At 44.3% G+C, this 24088-nt stretch overlaps 1 protein-coding gene across 8 annotated transcripts in view; it reads right to left on the reverse strand.

The window, feature by feature from the left end:
- BACH1 (BTB domain and CNC homolog 1) overlaps window positions 1-19401 on the reverse strand; it is a 131388-nt gene extending 111987 nt beyond the window's left edge. For 7 of the 8 annotated variants that reach the window (XM_049857745.1, XM_049857742.1, XM_049857746.1 and 4 more), the window contains exon 1: window positions 19295-19401. The gene's annotated coding sequence lies outside the window, so the exon portion shown is untranslated. Of the gene's footprint in view, window positions 1-18197; window positions 18311-19294 lie in introns of all 8 variants that reach the window. The other variant, XM_049857739.1, reaches the window with a different exon arrangement.
- Between the last annotated feature and the right edge of the window lie 4687 nt (window positions 19402-24088).

Below are 24088 nucleotides of genomic sequence, written 5' to 3' on the forward strand. Positions count from 1 at the left end.
TGAATTCAAGAAGAACAAAACTTGAGATTTTGAGAATGAAAATGATGCTTCTGCATGAAAGAGGTAAGAAGATAGCACTCCATTTGCGTAGGAAGGTGGGCATTCAGAAAGGTATTTGTGTGCAGTAAGTCTTCAAACAAAAACTACTTTCCGATCAGTTCTCATTTAACCACAATATTCAATGAATGTGAACAATTACTCCAAAATAATTCTGCTAGTCAGAAGTTTGTGTCTTTGTGGATAGGCAACAGTGACCTGCAGACATGAGAAATAGGCGGATTTGGGCGATCGTCTTGGCCTCAACATGAAAGCAGCACCCTGGATCTGCCAAACCAAAAACCACAGCCATTGCCATCGAGTCGACTCCGACTCATAGCAACCTGGTAGGACAGAGGAGAACTGCCCCATAGGGTTTCCAAAGAGCAGATGGTGGATTTGAACTGCTGACCTTTTGATGAGCAGCCGAGCTCTGAACCACTGTGCCACCAGGGCTTTCCTGGAACTGCAGCCCTGGTCAAATTCCTTAGAACAGGCCTTATTCCTCTTTCTAGGGGCCATTTAGAATTTCTACCTTGTCTTCCTTACTGCTTGTGCCTAACACCACTCTAGGACCCTGTCACTCACCGTCAGGGCAAGGTCTTCAATGGCTCACCAACAAAAGGTTTTTTTTTTTTTACCTCCAAAGGAACAAACCAAAGCTGATAATTCCGGAAATAAGTTTAGGACAGCTTGGAAGAGAATCAGAAAGAAAAAAGAGAAGGAACATAGAAATCCACGCTCCAGAACTAAAACAAAAATAAGGGCATTTCACCATTATACCTTCCCACTGCGAAGAATTAAAGAAACAATTAGGCATTTTATTTGCTTATTTGGCAGCTACTTGATTATTACAGATCGTTAGACCTCAATGAATACGACTAGTTATGAAAATATAAACTAGCCACTAGAATTGTTCCAAACCAACAAAGCTTATTGATTTAATACATGTTTTGTATCATACATTTGTCAGTCACTATGTTATTTTTTTAATCAACTCTGAAGTATGGTTTGCATATAATCAACTGTATCTACTTAATGCACAATCCTGTAAGTTTTCACACCTGTGTATGCATGTAAAAACCACCACCACGACAGTCAAGATTTAGTAATTTCTGTCATTCCTCAAAACTCCACATGCCTCTTTGAAGTCCACCCCCTTGGTACTCCTGGCACCAGGTGACCAATGACAGCTTCTTGTCACAAGAGATTGGTGGGCATTTTCCATGATTTTTACACAAATGGAATCATACAGTATGTACTTTTCTTCCTGGTTTCACGGTTTCAAGATTCACCCATGTTACAGTAACAGGCGCCTGTTCCTTTTTATCGCTGCATAGTATTCCATTTTACGGATGTACCACAATTTGTTTATCCATTCAGCTGTCGGACTACTGTAAGAAGAAGGGGCACTTGCATTTTTTTCCAGTTTTCCAAGGCAGTGCAACCAGCTATTGTAATGAAGCCCCCGTGACACAGGCATGGACATGTATTTTCGCCCTGCTTTTATGTATACAAATATCTAGGGGTGGGTGAGCGGAGCGTTAGGGTAAGTATATGGTTAAATTTTTAGAAAATGCTAAACAGTTTTCCAAAGAAGTTATATAATTTTACATCATTACCAGCAAAGAATCACAATTCCAGTTGCTCCATATTCTCACCGACCCTTGGTATTGTCAATTTTTTTAATTTTAGCAATTTTAATTAATATATTGTGGTATCTAATTGTGGCCTTAATTTGCATTTCCTTGATAACTAATAATGTTGAGCATCTTTACATTTGCTTATTGGTCAGAAAATGAAACTTTAAAAGTCCATCTGCAGTAACTCAAAAAAATATAAAATACTTATGAATATATTTAACAGAAGATGTGCAAGGCTTTTACTAAATATATCAGAATAATGCTGAGAGAAATGAAAGAAGACCTAAACAAATGGAGAGACATGCCCTGTTGATGGGTAAGAACAGTTGATTTGTTAGATGTCAGTTCTCCCAACACTGATTTATAGATTTAATGTGCTCCTAATCAAAATCCTACTGGCTCTTACAAGTCAAGAACAATAAAAACAAAAAATGGGCAGAAGCATTGAATAGACATTTCACAGAAGAAGATACACAAATGACTGATGGGCAGAGAGGGGAGCGTGGTAGTTACTACCCCAGTTAGCTCAGGGCTCCCACACAAGCTTAGAGAAGAAACAAAAGCAAAGAGTGAAAATTCCCAAAAAGAGTGAAATTCGCAAACTCATTCAGCCTCCTCCAAGGGTAATTCCATGCCTACACTACTGCTAAGCACTAACGCCCTAGGCATCCTAAGATTCCACTATCAGGTGCTAACGAGGGCAAGGACAGAATTGTTAGCAGGGGTGTATACCTAAAAACTTAAAACGCTCCAGCTCCAACACACACGCACGCACGCACGCACGCACGCACGCACGCACACAATCACTGTCATCAAGTCAATTCCAACTCACAGCAACCCTATAGGACAGAGTAGAACTGCCCCATAGGGTTTCCAGAGCTGTAGTCTTTATGGAAGCAGACGGCCACCGGCCACAGGCCACATCGTTCTGCAGAGTGGCTGGGGGATTCCAACCTGACCATTTGGTTAGCAGCCAAGACCTTTAACCACTGAGTCGCCAGGGCTCCAGAACCTCATTACAGGTAGCTGCTCTAGACATCACTAGAGGTAAAAAAAAAAAAAAAAAAAAAAGGGGGGTAGGCAGCACAAATTAGCACACAGTCTGAACTGAATCTCCTGCCGGATGAACTTTTTATCTCTACCTATGACAACTTCTTTTTTTTGGGGGGGGGGGTAGGAGTAAAAGTAGGCGCCACAATAATACTCCATATGGTTGTTGGGAAGATCAAATGAAATAACGTGTAATGTTCTTAGGACACTGCCCAACACACAGTGAGTATTCATTAACTGTTAGCCATTGTTAGCTCTGGTGGCGCAATGGTTAAGTGCTCGGCTGCTAACCAAAAGGTTGGTAGTTCAAACCCACCAGCAGCTCTGTAGGAAAAAGCCTGGCTACGTGCTCCACTAGAAAAACCTCTGCAACAGGTCTACTCTGTATGTGGGGTCACTATGAGACCCAATCAACTCACGGGCACCCAACAACATGATTTGAATGTGATGCCAGAAATGTTTTTTGAGTGGCAAAGGTGATACGAACTGTAGAGAAAGAACTGTACAGTTAATAGCATACTATTTAGCTTCACAGTGCCTGATACTGACAGTTACAATTACAAACACGCTGTTAATTGGTTTCCACTTTGAGAATAGACAAACAATGGGAGACTTAATTACAGTTATAAAGCAGAACGTAAATATTATTAACCTTAACAAAATAAAAGTAAAACCAACAGGTTGGGTGGGAGATAGAATCAGAGAGAACTGAAAGGAAGAAGAGTGTTTATGATTTATAACATGCAAAGTCAAGAGATACTGTCTTAGATTAATGATACACACACATGCAAAAAATGTCTGGAGTTGCAGTCATGACCAGTAGTAGAAACAGAATAATGTGATAATAAATGCAGATAGTGTATGGTGTAAGCAAACAAAATCACCATACATCATAACAGGAAGTCAGTAGATAAAGTCTTAGATTGACAAACTGATGTAGAAACAGCTTATTTAGAGACAGATATAACCACAAAAAGAGTAAACAAGTGTGTCTACCTATGAGGCAGAACAAGGGCTGAGGTAGGGTACGTCAGATGAGGCTGTTTTTCAGTATAAAATTCTCTGTGCTTTTTTTTTAACCAAGAACTGTATTACTTTGATTAAAAACACAAACTTAAAAAATGTTTAAATACTAAACGAAGAAAGTAAAGCCTAAATGTTTGGTAACTCAGTACGTGAGTCTTAACGCAGCTTTTTTAAGAGTCTTCAAATAGAAAGACATTTGATAAAAGAGAAAATCATCTTGAACTAACATTTCAGGTTATTCTGACAAAACTAGGAGGTAGGGAGGATATAAAAATAAGATTTCCTCTTGATTGGGAAGAATGTTATACATACTATTTAATATTTTATACTGACAGAGATACCAACTTGAATAAAAGAAAAAAAAAATTTTTTTTTTTTTCGGTTCTTTAAAATTTTAAGGGAAGCCTCTAGAGAAAGAGCTGTTGAACTTCCAGACCAAAGCACTGACTCTCTGCCTTTCAGAATCTGATGAAATCTACCGACTGTCTACAGGAAAATCACTCACATAAGAAAACTCTGCCTTTGCTGTTAGTAGAACTCATGAATTCAGCCAAGAGCTGATTTTGGGGGAAGACCAATAAAATTGACAAGCTTCTGCAAAGTCACACCAAGAAAAAAAATGAGGGAAAAATGAATACACATTCTCATATACAAAACATACTGTAATGGCTCTTTCTTAAAATTCCTTGACTCTCCCCCAGGGTCTCCCCAAGAACACTTAGGACTCACAGTCTCCATTCTCCTCTCTTCCCAATCGCATTTGAGTCCACTAAAATCAGGCCTTTCCCCTCCACTCCACGTAAACCACTTGGTGAGGATGTCTGCAGGGCAAGGGGTTTCTCTTTACATATGGCCATTCTTGCCCTGGGTCTGTAGTTCCGCTAAAATGATTTGCTAGGCCACGATCTTGCAAATGCATTGGTTAGACTACTATGCAAATAAGGTATGTAAAACTGCTGCAGGGATTGGTCAATTACCATGCAAATTAAGTGGCTATGGCCATCCTACTAGCCTTTAAAGAGCCAATCCCACAGAGGCTGAGGGGGACCTCACTACCTTTAAGAAGAAAAGCTGGGAGTGGCACACGTCCTTTGGATCCAGGGTACCTGAACTGAGAACCCCCTAGACCCAGGAGACAGAGAAAGCTGTAACACTGGAGACAGCCTGATGCAAGGTAGCACAAGCGGCAAGAACCAGAAGACTGGCACGAGATGGTTGCGGTGGGCCTCCCAGCCCAGGGCGAGGCAGCTGCAGTAGACTTGCCAACCCACAGAGCGAGAGCTGAGTTCCTTTGGCAGGAGGCTTCCTGGCGGAGTGAGGTACCTCCAGGCACTTATCAGTAGAGCTACAGTGCTATATCACTTGCCCAAAAAGGGCAGTAAGCCCAAGCAAAGGGCCCAGAGGCTGTAGGTGCTGAGGGCTGTTTTGGTTGGAAGCCACCCTGACTGACGAACTGTATCCTGTCTCCTGAGTTGTTCCTGTTAGTTCCAAGTTGATCCTGATCCTGAATTTTAACTGTTACTTCCCTAATAAATGTCATAATCGTGAACATGGTCTGTGAGTTCTGTGTGGCCATTGCAATGAATTCTAAACCACCAGAAAAGTAGAGAGTGCCATGGGAGGGACAACTGGCCTCAGAATTGGTAAAAAGGCTGGAGAGTGAGGCATGTGTGTCCTCCACCTCATGGGAATCAGCTTTGGGCTGATGATGGTGATTCTCATTCCTCTCCTGAAGTTAGACAAGGCCTGTCGCCACCCAATTACAATACCACTAGCCTGGAGTTACCCAACAGCTAATTGTCAATCCTCTTAAGCAGTCTCTCAGCAGCATTCAACAGGTTGATCATTCCCTCCCTGGAATCCTTTCTTCACTTGGCTTCCAGGATACCACAATCATCTGATTCCCCACCTAGCTCACTTGTCAATTTCCCTTGCTGGCTCCCCCTCCTCTTCCAAACCAATAAACGTTTGAGTATCCAGAGCTCAGTCCTCAGATTGCTGCACTTCTCTGTCCGCACAAACCCCTAGGCGAACGCATCTGTGCCCACAGCTGGAACATGATCACTTACGACTGTCGTATACTCCCATATTTATGTGTGGTCTAGACCTGCCTTCTCCCTTGAACTTCATACCCGTGTATTCAAGCGCAATTACTTATACCTCTAACAGGCATTCCAAACTCAACATGTCTAGAAATCTTGGTTCTCCCCACTCCCCAATTAGGTTACATATCAAAATATTAACATTTTCTTTGTTAAGTTACTGCATTTTCAAATTCTTAACAGTAAATATATATTTCTTTATAATCAGAAAATATTAAAATAAACAACATCCACCAAAAAAATTTGCCTTGGTTAAAAATGAAGTTTGTATTAATTTCCATTGTGTTGAAATCTCCCAAGGAATGCCAATTACTTTTTCCTCCTTTATATTTCCCTCTGTCATCACCGAACAGTGGTTTGTCACGACATGGAAAATTCTGGAGCAAGTCTAAAGCACAGTAGGTCCACTGATATCTTTGAAGTAATCACTATGGAATAAATTAAATTTTAAAGCAATCTAAAATGAAAAGGTGGTTTGTTGTGGAAAGGGGTGAGGTGGGGGGAGACCATCAAGTCAGAAGATCAGCCTCTGTGAAACTGAAGTACCTCCCGCCTTACTTAAAAGGAGCCATGGTGGCGCAATAGTTAAGCGCCTGGCTTTGAACTGAAAGGCCAGTGGTTTGAACCCGCCAGCTGCTCCACAGGAAAAAGATGTGGAAGACCGCTTCCATAAAGACTTACAGCCTTGGAAACCCTGTGGGGCAGTTCTATTCTGTCCTACAGGGTCGCTATGAGTCGGAAACAACTTGGCGGTAGTGGGTTTGGTTTTGGGTTTGGCCCTACTTATCTCACATAAAAGCCCTCTGAAATGTGTAAAGTGCTAAACAAATACACAGAACTATGAAATCAAGTTCTAGGTTGCTTTAATACTACCAGGAGAATAGTATTTGAAAGAACAGGAGCACCAGGATAAAATTCAGGCTCTGCTTTAACTGTGGTATAATCTTTTGCAAGTTACCTACCTTCTCCAGGCTTAGTTCCTCATCAACAAAACGGCCTCAACACTGACTGGCCATAAGGGTTCAATGATGCAATGCACACGTCACTGCACAGCACTTGGCACAGGACCATTAACAGCATTATTATTGCCGTGACTATGCAAGTGACCAAAAGAAAACAGCATTTTAGAAGGCTCTACAAATCTAAGAATTATGTGACAAAACACAGAGATTTCTGGGCCATTTACAATAAAACTTCAGTAAGCCTAAGAAGGATCTCAACAAGGAAAAAAGGAAATACTAAAAGTTGCAAGTCTGCCCAAGGTAACTGCTAATTTCACAGAGCTAAAGAATTTCTAATTCAAAGAGCACGGTCATCTCATCTTATCTTATACTTACATTATATATGAGGAAACCTCGGGCCTGAGAGACTCAGTAACTTCCCCAGGGTCAAAAAGTTCTGCCCCCAGGTCAAAACATGACATTTCAATGAACGCTGCCTGACCTAAGTGGCACGTCCTGGCTGTAGAGGGTTCAACACGGAGCAGTACAGGTGAGCTAAGAGTAAAGTGCCTTGGGTGTCCTCCAGGTGTGATGAGAATGAACAATGTTACAGAAACAGAATAAAGACAGGCATTTAAGTCACAGCAAAAGTTTCCTGACATCCCAATATTTGGTTAATTTCTGCTTAACATTTTTGGATTCTATAACCAATTTTATGTATCATTAAAAGGAACCTGACACTAAATGATACTGAAATTAAATCAAAGTCTATCATTAGACACAGCTGCGTATGGAAAATTCCAGAATGCTAGGAGATATTTCACTAAACACCACTTATATTACGGAAGTGTTAAGTGCCTCTTTCTTAAATTCAAAATGAAATATAAAGACTCTTCCTATGCTATTTTATTTTCAAACTATACAAATTATAACCCTGACCCAAATTTGTTTTGTCTTGTCTTTGTTTTTGGTTACTGGAGGAGGTCGAAGTCCTAAAACCAGTTCGAGGTCAGAATGATCGGCAATTGAAAAACAAGACAGAGCAACCACAAAAACAAAGTTGCCCCTCAAATTCCCAATCATTCCTTAAACCCCATCTTGCTCCAGCTCATTAACAACAACAAAAAAAACTTTGGGGTCAAAAATAAAGGATCAATAGTAAAAGGAGTGTTAAACAATTTTAATAAGGCAGCAGTTACAAAGCAGAGCAATTAGATTAACACAGGAATCAGACTTGCAACTTTTTACTTCAAGTAGAGATACGAAGTTTAAATGCTTTATTTAAAAATAACTAAATCCACTAATCCTGAGAGCTATCACAGTGCTACCATATCTCAATATACCTACCTAAACTAAAATTTTTAAATTCATTTTTGTGGTTTATGGTTAACTTGGGAGCCAAAATAATCATGTCTAAAATGGACATTCCCAAGCTTTCCAACTGAGCCCTCAAGAGCTACTTTTCAATAAAACCAAACCCATTGCCATCGAGTCAATTCAACTCATAGCCACCCTATCGGACAGAGAAGAACTTCCCCATAGGGTTTCCAAGGAGCAAGGTGGTGGATTAGAACTGCGGACCTTTTGGTTACAGCTGAATGCTTAACCACTATGCCACCAGGGCACCACCTTTCAATAGTGTATAAGAGTTAGTCAAATAATTAATGATTTGCGCCTGTGGAAATAGGCTGAAATACCTCAATTCAAATATTACTGAGGAACAACTGGGTAAATAAATACTGTTTCATTTTATCTGAGACTGGAATTTGTTCAGCAGCATTATAAGCCTTTCTAAATTCTATCCCCCTCCAAATCAATAACATTTCAGAAGCCTACTCTGACCACTCACCACAGTCCATTAAGTTATTCTCAAATAGAAAAAGCTACTAGCAATTAATTTCTGTTTTGTGAATTTACACCACTGTGTTTATGTATTTAAATTATTTTCTTGCTTTTCACATAACACACAAACACCAAACCCTGATATTAATGGAAGGAGCAAGAATGAAACACATGAAAGTACTCTCAACACACAAGAGTGCTTAGAATGGTTCAGGGGTGCTACAAGAAGAAGCCAAAGTATTTAGGGGTGCTACAGAACAGGGCATAAACCTAAGGTGGCATTATTCTTGAAGTCTAAGAAGAATGGTGAATATGGCTAACCCCCAGGACAGCTTTCCCTCCTAGGGTGGGAATGATGGGTATACACAGCGATGTTCCTGCTTGTATCCCTGATTCCAGAGTTTATGTTCCATAGAATCCTGGCCTGTCCAGGTAATCCACTGACCGTTCTATTTGACCCAGGCTAACACTCAGTGGCAGCCACAGAGATCACAGGCAGGGTATGCTTTTCAGATTAAGAGCTCATCTTCTTGGTATAGACACAATTAGCAGTTACAAAGGGGTCCCTAGATGGCGTAAACAGCTAAGCACTTGGCTACTAACTAAAAGGCTGGTTGTGAGAACCCACCCAGAGAGAGACCTCAGAAGAAGCGCTTGGTGATGTGCTTCCAAAGGGTGGCAATCATAAACACTCTATGGAGGGCAGTTCTACTCTGAAACACAGGGGGTCACCACGAGTCAGAATCAAGTCAAGGGCAGCTGGTGGTGGCGGTGGTGAAGAAATTACAGGATATAATTACACGTTCTCCTTCCCTGAAAGTATTAAAAGAATGACAGAGAACATCAGAGCTGTTGAAAGTATTGAAAGATATGTCTTCCATAAATTATTTCTTGGTAGAAAATGGAATTTTCTATTTTTTTTTTTTTTTAAATAAAACATCGATTTTAAAAGTAACACTATCACTGTAGAAATTATGGCATAAATTTTTTTTAAAAGTCTCCTTAAATTCCAAATCTAAAAACAATCTCATTTCTTTTTTCTACTTTAACGTGCATTTCTGTGTATGTACATGTGTCACAGTGGTGGTACGAGCAGCAGACAAGGATGACACTGTAGACTGCCTGCCAACAATCATCCATCCCTCCTTATATTCTAACCACACCTTGTGTTCACATGCCGACCCCCTACCCGAGGCCATGTGTTTCTGGGGAAGCAACATCCCAAGGGGAATCACAATCAATTTAAGCCAGTTGAAAATAAAACCAAACCTGTTGCCACTGAGTTGATTCTGACTCACAGCGACCCTGCAGGACAGAGCAGAACTGCCCAATAGGGTTTCCAAGGAGCAGCTGGTGGATTCCAACTGCCGATTTTTGGTTAGCAGCCGAGTTCTTAACCACTGTGCCACCAGGGCTCCTTAAGCTAATTATGGTAGTCCAATTTCCCTTGATATTGGCTGGTTTAGTCTTGGGTTTGCATGCAATGCTGGACATGAAAAGAGAGAACAAAATGGGACAGCATCTATTATGAAGCTTTTGGGAAAGATTTTTCTCACTGATGGACAACCCAGAAAAAAAATATCTTCCTTCTTCCAGAAACTCAGTAATATCTACCCGGGACACTAGAGCTTGTGGCAGCCATCTTGCAGCCAGAGAAAGAACTAGCAAGGACAAAACCAGGAAACCGCCTGCATCTTCAACCTCTCCTCACCAACCAGATCCTTTACACACACATTTAAACACACGCATACACACAGACACACACAGTCTCTCTGGCTCAAACCCTCTTGAGTGAAATCTCTCACTTCTAGTCTACTCCTCCTCACAGCTAAGCATCTCAAAACAGCTGTCAATATAACAAGCTATTTCCTCCACTAATGTATGTATTCATCATTGACATTCTTAATCCCTAACTTCCCCCAAATTTAGCCTTCTCGTATTCTTGGGTCCCAAGGAACATTTTATATGTTGCCATCACAGTCCTACTCTGCCACGTGTGGGGTCGCTGTGAGTCGGAATCAAGTAGATTACAACTGTTTTTTTTATTATAGCAATTAACACATGCACTGGTCATAGTTTTCATGTCTATTAGATTATAACTTCTGGAAAGTTCTGTATTGTCAATACCTAGAAAAGTCCCTGGTATTTTAAAGGCATAAATATTTGTTTCACAAATGAAATGCAACAACACCTAATATACAAGCCTGCCACAAACCATACTATCTAAACCCACTAAGTGTTGAATTTTTGTGTGTGTGCATGTGTGTGTGTTCACGACAGGGGTAGCATGCATGATGTTATGGACTGAATTGTGTCCCCCCAAAATATCTGTCAACTTGGATAGTCCATGATTTCCAGTATTGTGTGATTGTCCACCATTGTGTCATCTGAGGTGATTTTCCTATGTGTTGTAAACCCTATCTCTAAGATGTTAATGAGACAGGACTCAATCTATAAGATTAAATGGTGTCTTAAGCCTGTCTTTTGAGACATAAAAGAGAGAAGTGAGCAGAGAGACATGGGGAACTCATACCACCAAGAAAGCACTGCTGTGAACACAGCGTGTCCTTTGGACCCAGGGTTCCTGCATGGAGAAGCTCCTGGTCCAGGGAAAGATTGATGACAAGGACCTTCCTCCAGGGATGACAGAGAGAAAGCCTTCCCCTGGAGCTGATGCCCTGAATTTGGACTTCTAGCCTACTAGACTATGTAGACTATGACACAATAAACTTCTGTTTGTTGAAGTCATCCAGTTGTAGTTATTTCTGTTATAGCAGCACTAGATAACTGAGACACACAGGGAGATAAGAAACAAAAAGGGCCTTGAAACTTAAAAACACAATTATTTTTTGTTCTCGGGGGAATAAAGAGCTGCACAAAGTTAACTCAATAGAAGAGAGAAGAAAGTGTCCACACTGACACCCGGGAGGTGACGGCAGGGTAGCACACTAGTATGGGAGCTGCTCTGCCACTGGTCAGTATAGCTGCCAACCTGCTCCAAACAGGAAAAGGTGTCCCAGCCCACCTAGGGTCTGGAAGAGACGAGCTAGCCCAATGAAAACAGGCATGCCCTCAGAGCCAAGACACATTAAAAAAAAAAAAAACTAAAGAAACTTACCCTAGAATTTGATCCAGACTTGTTGACAGTCCTTTACCACAAAGATGCATTTAAGTAGAAAAGTTACATAGTAGCTACACACTCATCCCCAACTGGCATTTCCTTGCATTTCTCTGGATAACAGCTGGGACTGAAGGCATGTAGGCAAAGGACCCTATTCAGCTGGGCAAAAGGCTTTTCTATTTCAAAGTGGGGGAAAACTTATTAAATAGCCAATGGCTCCCCCCCACCCCGCCGACCCCAGTACTTCTTCTAATGTGAGTATGTAATGAATCCTAGCTAAGGGAGAATCTCTAGCCATGCTGGGAATACTGCTCAGATAAACAAAGACACTAAGTGTTTGGGAAATGAAGACCGTCCTCTGCCAAGATTTGATAACTACTTTACATTTTTTAAAATAATATTTAAGTGCAAAACACACAGATAAAATTACTGGTCTTACCAAAAAACCACGTGCTCTGAAATGACAGCCTAATAAATTACATACTAATAAATCTTTCACAGCCACACATTGTATGACAAACTCTCTGATGGATGAGTAACTCCACTGATTTAGCTGACTTCTAAAGACACTGGTGCACTTCAGAGCAGAAGGGAATTAAGGATACAAAGATATCGGTGAGGTAGGGAGGAGGGGGGAAATCACCTGCAGAAAGCTCCTCACTCAGCAGGGCCTTAAAGAGTTTATGTCCTGAGACCAAACCACCTCCCCGGGAGCCCTGGAGGCAGACGAGACAGTAAGAAGGTGGGGAAGGTGGGGGTGTCAGGGAAGGAAGAGACGTGAACTCAACACGTTTTTCCCTCACTCTACCACTCCATCTACAGTAGCCCTGGAGGTGGGACAGTGCTCATGCCAGCTTCACAGAAACTGAAAAAAATGACCCCGCTATAGAGCACTTTTAGCGCAATTCCACTTTAACAGAGGAGTGGAGCGCACCTGACCGTTATGGCCGATTCAATCTAAGAAATGACAAACAAAAAAAATGAAAATCTATTTACCAGATAAAAACTGGGAATAATTACCTTGTCACTAAAAATATTCTTTTGAATAATGGGTTTCCTAAGGCACGCATGCAAAAGCTAGACGATGAATAAGGAAGACTGAAGAACTGATGCCTTTGGATTATGGTGCTGGCAAAGAATACTGAATATATCATGGACCTCAGAAGAATGAACAAGTCTATCTTGGAAAACATACAGCCAGAATGCTCCTTGGAAGTGAAGATGGTGAGACTTCGTCCCAGTTACTCTGGACATGTGATCACGAGGGACCAGTCCCTGAAGAAGGACATCATGCTTGGTAAGATAGAGGGTCAGCAAAAAAGAGGAAGACCCTCGCTAAGATGGACTGACATACTGGCTGCAACACTGGGCTCAAACACAGCAACAATTGTAAGGATGGCGCAGGACCAGGCAGGGTTTCCTTCTGTTGTGCACAGGGTCACCCTGAGTCAGAACTGACTTGATAATATCTAACGACAACAAGGCATTAAGAAAATGATTTAAATTTACTCTGTAAAGGACAAGATTTGCACAGTTTCAGCTTCATTAAGATAATCTTTTCAAAAATGTGCCAGTACTGAGAAACAAATCCTTAGTAGCCAGGTACCATGACTGCATACCCACGGTGCTCATAGACAAGTCATTAACAACCAAGACCCTGGCAACTCCTATTCCTGGTCACTCATGTTTGCTTTGGAGCCTTTTTTATTATCCTATTTAATATTTTCTAAACTGTCCCTGATCCTAAATAAAATAAAGGCTCTGTTCTAGATAAGTAATGACACAAAAGAAAAAGTACCCGTTGTAGAAGAGGTTTAACATTTGGACATCCCAAATTATACTTGTTCAATTCAATTCTCTGTCAGTCACAGGCAAAGATAAGTCCCCAGATAAGTTTTCTATCTCAAAAGGTGAAATAAAATTATTTTAAATCTGGCTGCTTCCTCAATAATAACTCAGTGACAAAAACAGAAAGTAGAAGTCTAAATCATTAAGAGTTTCAACTCCGTACACACAACCTAAGAGGTATAACGCTTAATGTTCTCTCCTTTGATCAGTTAAAAATTCCCAAGTTCCAAAGTCACAGAACTAGAAGAACCCATAGTATACCATCCAGCACGGCTACCAACGGTTAACTGAGCAAAAATGGCAAAGGCACATTCAGTGTGTCATGATGGGGAGTAAAAGAGATAGAGGACACAGATCTTCGCCATCAAAAGACTTGCCCCCCAGGGGAAAGGATGGCCAAATGTCTGACATGATCTGAAATTCCAGCAGGTGCAAGACCATGCTTAGAAGCCGTATGATAAACATGTCCACAGTTTATCACGGGCAAACTGTCTACATTAGCATAACTACATCAGCTAAAGAAAACATGATACTTAGAAGAAGTCACAGACAGGTTCATTTACATTCCAAATGTTCCCAAGAGACTGGATGAAGCGCCTGAATGAGAATCAAGAAACCCCGGTTCTGTGCTCACACCAAGGAGCAAGGAGGGAGTGGCCGCTTTTACTCATCCAGCTGGACCACCGCGTCATCAGCTATAATGCAGTGAACAAACTAGACGAAGAATGACAAGTGTTTTTCATTTCAAAAGCCAATTCCAACTAACTGGGGGCGGCTGCCTCTAGTGCACTTTGCTGAGAGTGTTAAGATTTCTTTAAAAGGCTTTGCCCTTTTTTCCTTGCTCTTATAAGCTGGGTGTCTGAGACGACACTACTAAAGGTACTGCTACTTGTCCACTCGGTCTCCGTTGCAATCAACAGGGGCGATTTGGCTCATGGAGGCTGCAAAACGTGGCTGTGCAACCAAGAACTTCCCTGATTTTTGGATAGCAGTAACAACTAACACTTATTAACTTATATTAGTGGAGCCCTGGTGGTGCGGCAGTTAAGTGCTCGGCTGCTAACCAAAAGGTTGGTGGTTCCAGCCCACCAGCCGCTCTGCGGGAGACAGATGTGGCAGCCTACTGTTGTAAAGATTCCAGGCACAGTGGGTAAGAGCTCAGCTGCTAACCAAAAGGTTGGCAGTTGGAATCCATCAGCCACCCCTTGGAAACCCTATGGGCAGTTCTAGTTTGTCCTATAGGGTCGTTATGAGTCAAAATTGACTCGACGGCAACGGGTTTGGTTACAGGTAACCTATATTAATACCCCTAATCTTCACAACAATCTCTATGATTTGAGTCTATTATTCTCATCCCCACTTTACAGATGAGAAACCGAGGCACAACTAGGTGAAGTAACTTGCTCAAGGTTTCAGACATGGTAAGCAGCTGAGCCAAAACTGGCCCTTATGCAGTCTGGCTCCAGTCCTTCACTTTTTTACTTGCTGCTTCTCTGTACAGTGGTCCAACCCATGACTTCAGTTCCCTAAAAGCACTGAGGAAGCCAGCAGCCCAGCTTCCATGGTGGTGGAAGTCTGTCTTTTCTCTGCAGTCCTGAAATGTTTACTCTCTCCAAGGAGCCTGGATTCTGGCAAATAGTGCTCAAATTACCCATACCTTCAGCATCGGTAGATTACCTTATTTGGCATCTTTTTTAAAATCAAAATTACCTCATCAATCATCCATCCCACCACGTAAAATAAACCCTTCATTAAGTAGAATCCTCAGGAAATGTAGGTTTTAGGGTTAGAAGAATTTACCCATTAACAGCATTAGTCAGAAAACTGGAGGGAGAGGTGATTCCTAACACATTAGTCTTGTGAGAACAGGATAGAGAGGAGACCTCTGACATTCTGTAAAACTCTGAAGGGCTTTGCTATTGTTATTCTGAGCACCATTTCTCAGAGAACAGGGGTGCAAAAGGCATATAGGGCATATGAGGTTTAACTGAGTAGTAAATACTGACCACCGCCCCCAACATGCCTCAGAGGTTGCTTTTCTGAATAAATCCCATTCTCCTAAGAGAGGGAACTGCCACATCCAAAGGGTTTTGCTGAATTCACAGTTGTATTAACGCTCTTTAAAGGAGTGTAAACTTAAAAAAAAAACTTAGGGGGAAAATATTCAGACTTCAAGGACTAAGATTACAAAGTAAAAAAAAATTTTAATCTGTTATATACATACTACTCTCCAATGTATAGATTATCTTCAGGCATTCCCACTGCACCTTTTTCATGTATTACTACACTTATGGTTAATATACTCGGCTGCTAACTGAAATTTGAAGGTTCGAGTCCACCCACACGTGCCTTGGAAGAAAGACCTGGCAATCTACTTCCAAAAGAATCAGCCATTGAAAACCCCATGGAGCACAGTTCTGCTCAGACACACATGGGGTCACCATGAGTAGGAATCAAATGGACAGCAACTGGCTGGTTAAACACTTAAGATAATACATTATATACATTAAACAAGAACCAAATTCAAAATATCAAATGTAACGGGCAATTTTTGTATTTCCATAACAGTCATCAACAGTGTAGAAAGAAATTTACACTCAAGCTTCTCACCTTTAAAATATAAAGAAAATAGAACACATAGAAAACAAACATTAAATGAAATAGCAGGAACACGTCTAAGAATGGTAACTCTTGAGAGCAAATCAGAAGTTAGAAAAAAAAAAAGGCAATCAGTTGTTGAAAGCATGTCATTGGCCTGTGGTTAACAAAGTCTTTAAATCTTCCAAGAAAAGAATCTGGAGCCCCGCAAGTGCAGTGGTTAAGAGCCCAGCTGCTAACCAAAAGGTGAGCAGTTTGAATCCACCAGCTGCTCCTTGAAAACCCTATGGGGCAGTTTTACTTTTTTTATAGGGTAGCTATGAGTCAGAATTGACTCAGCAGCCAATGAGTTTGGTTTGGGTTACCACTGATCTGTACCTTGAGGCTTGATGTCTTTTCTACTCTGCATAAAAGTGAATTTTTTAAAAAACCAAAGTTCTAGTATTTTCTTCTCAAACGAACTATCATGCATCCCACCTTGTAGATGTTAATGCCTAAAAAATTCATGATTTCGAATCTACTCTAGTCCCAGATTTAAAGCAACAGCATTAATCATTTTTTCTCATACAAAATGTTTTAAATGAACTACCATCAACAAGAATTACTTAGTCATTTCCTCTGACTACAATAAGGTCTATACCCTTCTCACCACCACCCCCCCCACACACACACTCATTTTCCATTTGTAAACGTTGTCTGCAATGGGAACTAGTATGCTTGAGTTGTGCACTCATTTTTTAAAACATGGAAAAGTAATGTTACAAGATGTACCAACAGGAGGATGTAGCCACAAAAGTATCAAATACCAACAGAAGGTGACAAATACACATGGCCTGCCTTTCATTTAGAAGGCTCCTTTTTAGACTTGACCCAATGAGACCTTGATTTCCACCCATATTCTCCTTACCCTCAAGTCTCTGCCACCAGGAGCTAGTACTGTAGGCATGAAAAGCCATGGGTCACAAAAACCAAGAGGAAGTCCCTTCTGTGTTCTCATAAAGAAAATTTTTATGGAGAACAAATTAAGTCACTTTTTGAAATGTAGAGACCACGCAACAGAAATCCCAAAAGCAAGGAAAAAAAAAAAAACTACAGTAAGACTTGTAAATATTTTGTGACAATCCTGTTTGGCAGGTTACTCCTACTCCTAGCTGCAAATTTCTTTGACAGCCCTAGCTGTATCCAGCACAAATGTATTCCCAGGCAGTAGGTCACCAGCCTGCTCTGTGTTTAAAACACCAGCTCAGCGCTACTTAGCCACCTCCTCAGAGTGCGCTTGTACTTCACCCACAGATAACCTGTTATCAAAACACACAGCCCCCACTGGGTCCTCTTCAGCTTTTGAGTGCTCCTTGCTTTCAGAGTGGAGGCATGGTGAGGACCTTATCTGCACCAGCTGTTCCTAATTACCTCTCAGGCTAGGGAGAATGACTCAGCAACACAACTTTTTTAAGGAGTCATCCTACCTTGTCACCCAACCAACCTACTGAACAATGGTAAACCACTTGACACAGCTAGAGATTATACAACAATAACAATAATCACTAGACTAAGGACACCCCCACTCCAAGTTTGACTCACCAGCAGCCTTTTCTCCCTAGGCTTCCAAAGGTCTCCAAAGGCAGAAGTGACAAGTCTCCAAGCCTAACCCAAGCTGTTGCACCATTGTCCAAGACCAGGAGGAAGCAAGCAGACCTCTTCCCATTTCTCTGCTTGACCACGTGTAGCGCTCAAGTGTTCGCCACTAACACTTGGTGTTTGCACCCTTTATCTTTCTGAACTGCCTTAAAATGCAAACCTTCTGGGATTTAAGGAGTGTTAAATAAATGAGTAAAGACCTAGTAATGACATACTCCACGGCTAGAAGTCCCAACACTGGTATAATTCTCCAAAAAGATGAGCATACCGCAAGTCTTTGTTCCTTTAAAAAGGACACTGTGGCTTGTTTTTCCCACACACACGTTCTTCCACAATTCCTAGCACAGCCTACCTTGAATTAGCCCAAGTTTCACGCAGAAGGCTTCCTCCATAAAAGCACTCTGTAGAATTTTACTCAATGACATGAAACTGCCGTGTAAGAAGGAGAAGGCGGTGGCACTCGTGCTACAGGAGACAAGGAGCACAAAGCTGGTGTCTGTACAGTCAACACCCACTCTCCCCATACTCTGAGAGCCTTCATTACAACGTGTGGGCAAAACTCCAACAAAGGAGCCAAGGGCTTTCCAGTCCCAAAACCATTCCTCACTAAACGCAACGCGGCAACGTGGTACTTTGGCTCCAGCTCCGAATCCAGCCTGTTTTAGATGATTATAGGGCGACAGACACCCAGGCTAAGAAGAGCAGAGCGCAGAGCGGCGGCTGTGAAGGGTGGTGGGTGCGGGCAGAGGACAATGCGAGCTGGCGGCCGGGCCGCGAGGGCGCTGATGTGTGACAGCGGGCGGGCCGGGCTCGGACCCGGGGTGGGAGTTAGTCAGGCGGGCGGGCCGGGCTCCGACCCGGGGTAGGAGGCGGGCCGGGCTCGGACCCGGGGCAGGAGGCGCCCAGGCGCGCGGGCCTGGCTCGGACCCCGGACAGGTGGGTGGGCCGGACTCGGACCCGGGACAGGCGGACGGGCAGGCAAGGGGCCTGGCTCGGACCCCGGACAGGTGGGCGGGCAAGCGTGCGGGCCGGACTCGGACCCGGGACAGGCGGACGGGCAGGCCAGGGGCCGGGCTCAGACCCCGGGCAGGTGGGTGGGCAGACGTGAGGGCCGGGCTCGGACCCCGGGCGAGAAGCGGGCGCCCACACCCCGCGGCCCCCGGCGCCGCCCCGCCTCGCCCGCCGGGTAAAGTACACGCGGGCCGGTAAACAGCAGCGTCTCCACGCGCAGGGAGCCGCGGCGCTGACGGGCGCCCTTTCCGGCGGACGCGGCCACTTCCAGGAACAGGGGCCGCAGCCGCCCCCCGCAGGCCCCGCCGAGCGTCCGCGCCCAGAAAGCCGCCGGAGCCACCCCTCGCGTCCTCGCCGGAGCTGCCCGCGGGCAGCCCCTCAGCCCGGCAGCCTCGGCCCGGCGCGCCGCCGCACGAACCTCCCGGGGGAGCCACTCACCAGAGCCGAGGCGCGGCGCGGCCCGACCGACGGCGGCGAGCGAGCCCAGCGAGCGGCGCGGGCAGCGGTCAGGTGACTCACGCTCTGCCCGCGGCCGCGGCCCGCTCCCTCCCTCTCTCCTTTCCTCCCTCCCTCCGCCGCCCCCGCCCCCGCCGCCGCGCGCCGAAACCACGCCCTCCTCGGGTCGCCCCGCCCACTGGAGGCCCTGAGGCCCACCTGCCGAGCTAGAGACACGCCCCCTCAAGGCCCTGAGGCCCGCCCCCCGAGCTAGAAGCCCGCCCACCTCAAGGAGCTGAGGGCTGCCCGCCGAGCTAGAGGCCCGCCCACCTCGAGGCCCCGCCCCGCCCTTTAGAGGCCTTGAGGCCAACGCCCGCCGCACTAGAGGCCCGCCCGCCGCTCTGGAAGCTCGTCCACCTCACAGCCCTGAGGGCTGCCTGCGGAGCTAGATAGAGGCCTGCCCACCTCGAGACCCCGCCTGGGCCACCTCGAGACCCCGCCCCGCCGTCCTCGAGGTTCCCCCCCCCCGTGGCCCGCCCACTGCGCTAGAGGCCCGCCCCCACACTCGAGGGCCTAAGGCCCGCCCGTAGAGGTAGAAGCCCGGCCCGGCCCACCTGAGGGCTCGCTCCACCCACCTGCGCTAGAGGCCCGCCTACCCCGGGGCCCCGCCCCGAGGTCCCGCCCCACCAGCCCCACCCACCCGAAGCCCCGCCCCACCCGTCCCGAGGTTGTAAGGCCCGGCTGCACTGCGCTGGTGGGGGCCGATTGCCCCGGAAAACAGGAGGGAGAAGGAGTGTGGGCCCCATGTCTCTCTCCAGAACACCATAGGGGGCGCTCCTGGAAGCCTCAAGGGCAGAGCTCCTCGTCTGCCTTCTCTAGGGGTGCCCAGGCTTCCAGATTCGCAGGGAATGAGAGCTTCCCGTTAGGGATGTGTCAGGTGCATCCAGGATTTTGTAGAAAGCGTCTGGCAAACCTCCTCTGCCTGACAAAGAAAACAAGGGCGTCCGCTAACAGGTGTCCCTTTACACTGTCGCTGCCAGGAAACTTGGAGCCAGGTTCAGCGCCTGGACGTGTCAGCAGCTCATCCCAAGCCCTGGTGGCGCCTTCGCCCTCATGCTTTGTCTGGGTTTACCCCAACATACAGTTTAAAATTATGTCCCCAAGCCGTTTAGCATCTCTGGAGTCTCTCTGCAGAGAGGATGGCCTGATGGCAAAGCGAAAGCTTATCAATTGAGAGGGAGGTGACTGAAGATCCTGGAGAGGTGGCCTGAGGCCTGTCCACAGCGGCTGATTTGTGTGAAAGGATTTTGTTGTTGGCTTTGGAGTTCAGGTTGAGAGGGAGATGAAGAGAAATTGGTGACTGGAGAGTAGTAGCCCCGGGGTGTAAGGACTCACCCTTGAACACAGCCCTGGAACAAAAGAGGCTACCAAGAAAATAAATTTAGGTATTACCTTTAACCTGACTGCCTTGGTACTTACAGACTGCAGAGCCAGGGGACATTTGGGTTACATCACAACACATGAGAAGATGACCTAAGTGAAACTGTAGAGAGACACAAGCATGGAAGTCCAAGGGATGAAGGAATTCACTGTGACCTAGAACCAGGGGAGTCTTCCTGAAGGACCTAGCATTTGAACTGGATCTTAATTGGGAAGGATAGAGCCCAGCAGTCCAAAGAGGGGAAAAGCATGTACAAAAGTTCAGAGGTAGGAGGCAAATGGTTCCAGGCTGCCTGAGCTCCTGACAGGGTGCAGATATTAGCGAGAAAGGAGGAAAGATGGTTGGGAGTAGACCATGAATGGAGAACTGAGGTTCTTACAGATGTGAGCGTTTTCGAGGTGTTTCACTTCACCTTGTCTCATTCTCCTAGTCCTGCTGAAACAGAAATACCAGAAGCGAGTGGCTTTACAGAGCAGACATCTATTTCCTCACAGTTCTGGAGGTTAGAAGTCCTAATTCTGGCTCTACGGGAAGGCTGTCTGTCTGTCCTCTCTGGAAGATCTGCAGTTTCTATAGCCCTGGTATTCCTTGTTTTCTTGGCCATCTCCACATGGCGTCCATCCCCCAGCACTCTCCAGCACCATTTGTGCTTGTTTGTCTCTATGCCTAAGCTGCTCTTTTCGTATCTCAAAAGTGATTATGCTTAAAACACACCCTACACAGATATGCCCTCATTAACGCAACAAAGAAAACCCTATTTCCAAATGGGATCACATCCACAAGTATGTTGTTGTTAGTGGCCTTTACATGACTCATGGCAACCCCATGTGCACAGAGTACAACTGTTCTATGGGGTTTTCAAGGCTGTGACCTTTCAGAAACAGATCCCCAGGCCTGTCTTCCAAAGTGCCTCTGGGTATGTTCAAAATGGCCAAACCTTGAAGTCAAGCATTTAACCGTTTTCACCAGCCAGGGACTCTGTCCACAGGAATTGTTAGGTGCTGTCGAGCACACCCTGACTCATAGAGACCTACGTATAAGAGAAGGAAACTTTGCACAGTCCTGCACCATCCTCACAATCGTTGCTGTGTCTGAGCCCATTGTTGCAGCCACTGTCTTAATCCATCTCATTGATGGTCTCCCTATTTTTCACATTTTGACATATTGCATTGGTCAAATCTGTAGCAAAAGACTTCTTTAAAATCTTATAAAGCAAAGATGTCACTTTGATGACTAAATTTGCCAGACCCAAGCCATGGTAATTTCAGTTGCCTCATGTGCATATAAAAGCTGGACGGTGAAAAGGAAGACCAAAGAAGAATTGCTGCTTTTGAATTATGGTGTTGGCAAAGACTTTTGAATATACCATGGACTGCCAGAAGAACAAACAAAACAGTCTTGGAGGAAGTACAGCCAGAGTGCTCCTTAGAAGCAAGAATGACAAAACTTCTTGTTTACTTTAGACACCTCATTAGGTCGTTAAGAGGGACTAGTCTCTGGAGAAAAACACCCACAGGGATAGGGGTTAGGGTCCCAATGCATATTTTGAGGGGACACAATTCAACTCATAACATATCCCAAGTCACTGACATTTGTCCTTCCTCCCTCCAACACCTGTGAAGTTTCCTTTGGAAGGAACCCTTTCTTCTTTACCCTAGGTAATGATGGTGTTATTTTCTAGCCCAAAAATGATGAAATGTGATCTGATATTTAATTATTTGATGTCTAAAACAATCATAGGTCTCCGAAATTTGGAAAAACTGCCATTTGACTCCTCTTCCCTTAAAAGTGATCTGGATTGAAGCCATACCACCCACACCCACAGGTTGGAAGGTTTTGTGGAAAAATGAACATATTCCTTATTAGGAGACAATGAGGACTTCCTGGCTAGGATGATTGGTTTTCACACCCTAGTGTTTATCTAGTATCTGAAATGAAAGGTAAGGGAGAGGGAATATAGCCTTTGGTTTGGGGTGTCCCCAAAGTCTAAGATCAAGAAAAGCCAGAAAAAGAAGAAGAAAATGGTCTCAGGGCAGAAGAACTCAGTGGGACAGGGGAAAAAACGGTGAAAGAAGTGCTATTCAGATACTTGATTGAATGACAACCAAAGTGACTCAACATAGCGTCTAAACCGGAAAAACCAAATTGTGCCTCCAGAAGACCAATAGGAGTCTGGGATGAATTAAAGATGACTGCAAGCTTTTTGTCACTCTGCCCCACCGAGAGGGGGAGTTTGTTTTCCACCCCCTTAAACCTGGGCTGGCCCTGAGACTTCACAACCAATAAACACAGCAGAAGTGACACTATTATTTTTTACCTCAAGTAACAGTCAGGCTGCCTTGACCGGCTCTCAACAATAAGAGTGTCAAACCACATGCTTGTGAGTCATTTACTGCTTGCCAAAAGATGAATGACATGTTGATGGCCATAAGAGACAATAGGCATAATATTTGGACAATAAGGCCCAAATCTGTCTTGGAAGAAGTATAGCCAGAATGCTCCCTAGAAGCAAGGATAGTGAGACTTTGTTTCATAGACTTTGGACGTGTTTTCAGAGGGACCAGTCCCTGGAGAAGGATATCATGCTTGGTAGAGGGTCAGTGAAAAAGAAGACCCTCAACGAGATGGATTCACACAGTGGCTGAAACAATGTGCTCAAACATAACAACAATGGTGAAGATTTCACAGGACCAGGCAGTGTTTTGTTCTGTTGTACATAGGGTCTTTATGAGTGGGAATTGATTCCTTCTAAATTTGTGTGCCAACCACGCCTTCTCCCAGCTATGCATTTTCATAAACGCCACTGTGCCAATTTTTTTTTTTTAACATGTTGCTTTAAAAAAAAAAATTAGCATAGCGCACTTAGGAAAATACCTCACAAGGCGGCATGGTTGGCAAATAAATGTAGAAGGTGCGCATTATTTGTGTAAAAATATGGTTTGTGTGTGTATATATGTGTACATATGTATATGTTTGCTGTTCGAATCCACGAGGCGCTCCTTGGAAACTCTACAGGGCAGTTCTACTCTGTCCGATAGGGTCACTATGAGTGGGAATTGACTCGACAGCAGTGGGTATATGTTTGCTATTTGTTTTTTTTAGTAAAACTTACCCAGCAAGTAGAGCTGCTATACTTTAAGTCATAGTTTTACTCTGCCCTTGGGATATACCACATCATTCGCCTAGAGTAGCAGTTCTCAACGGGGGAGGATTTTGCCCTTCAGGAGAATATTGGCAATTCCCTGAGACATTTTTGCTATAACAACTGGGTGGGAGGCAGGTCTTAATGGCATCTGGTGAGCAGAGATCTGAAAAGCTACTAAGCATTCTACTATGCACAAAACAGTCTCCACAAA

Source organism: Elephas maximus, chromosome 18, assembly GCF_024166365.1.
Source record: "Elephas maximus indicus isolate mEleMax1 chromosome 18, mEleMax1 primary haplotype, whole genome shotgun sequence".
NCBI classification, from domain to species: Eukaryota; Metazoa; Chordata; class Mammalia; order Proboscidea; family Elephantidae; genus Elephas; species Elephas maximus.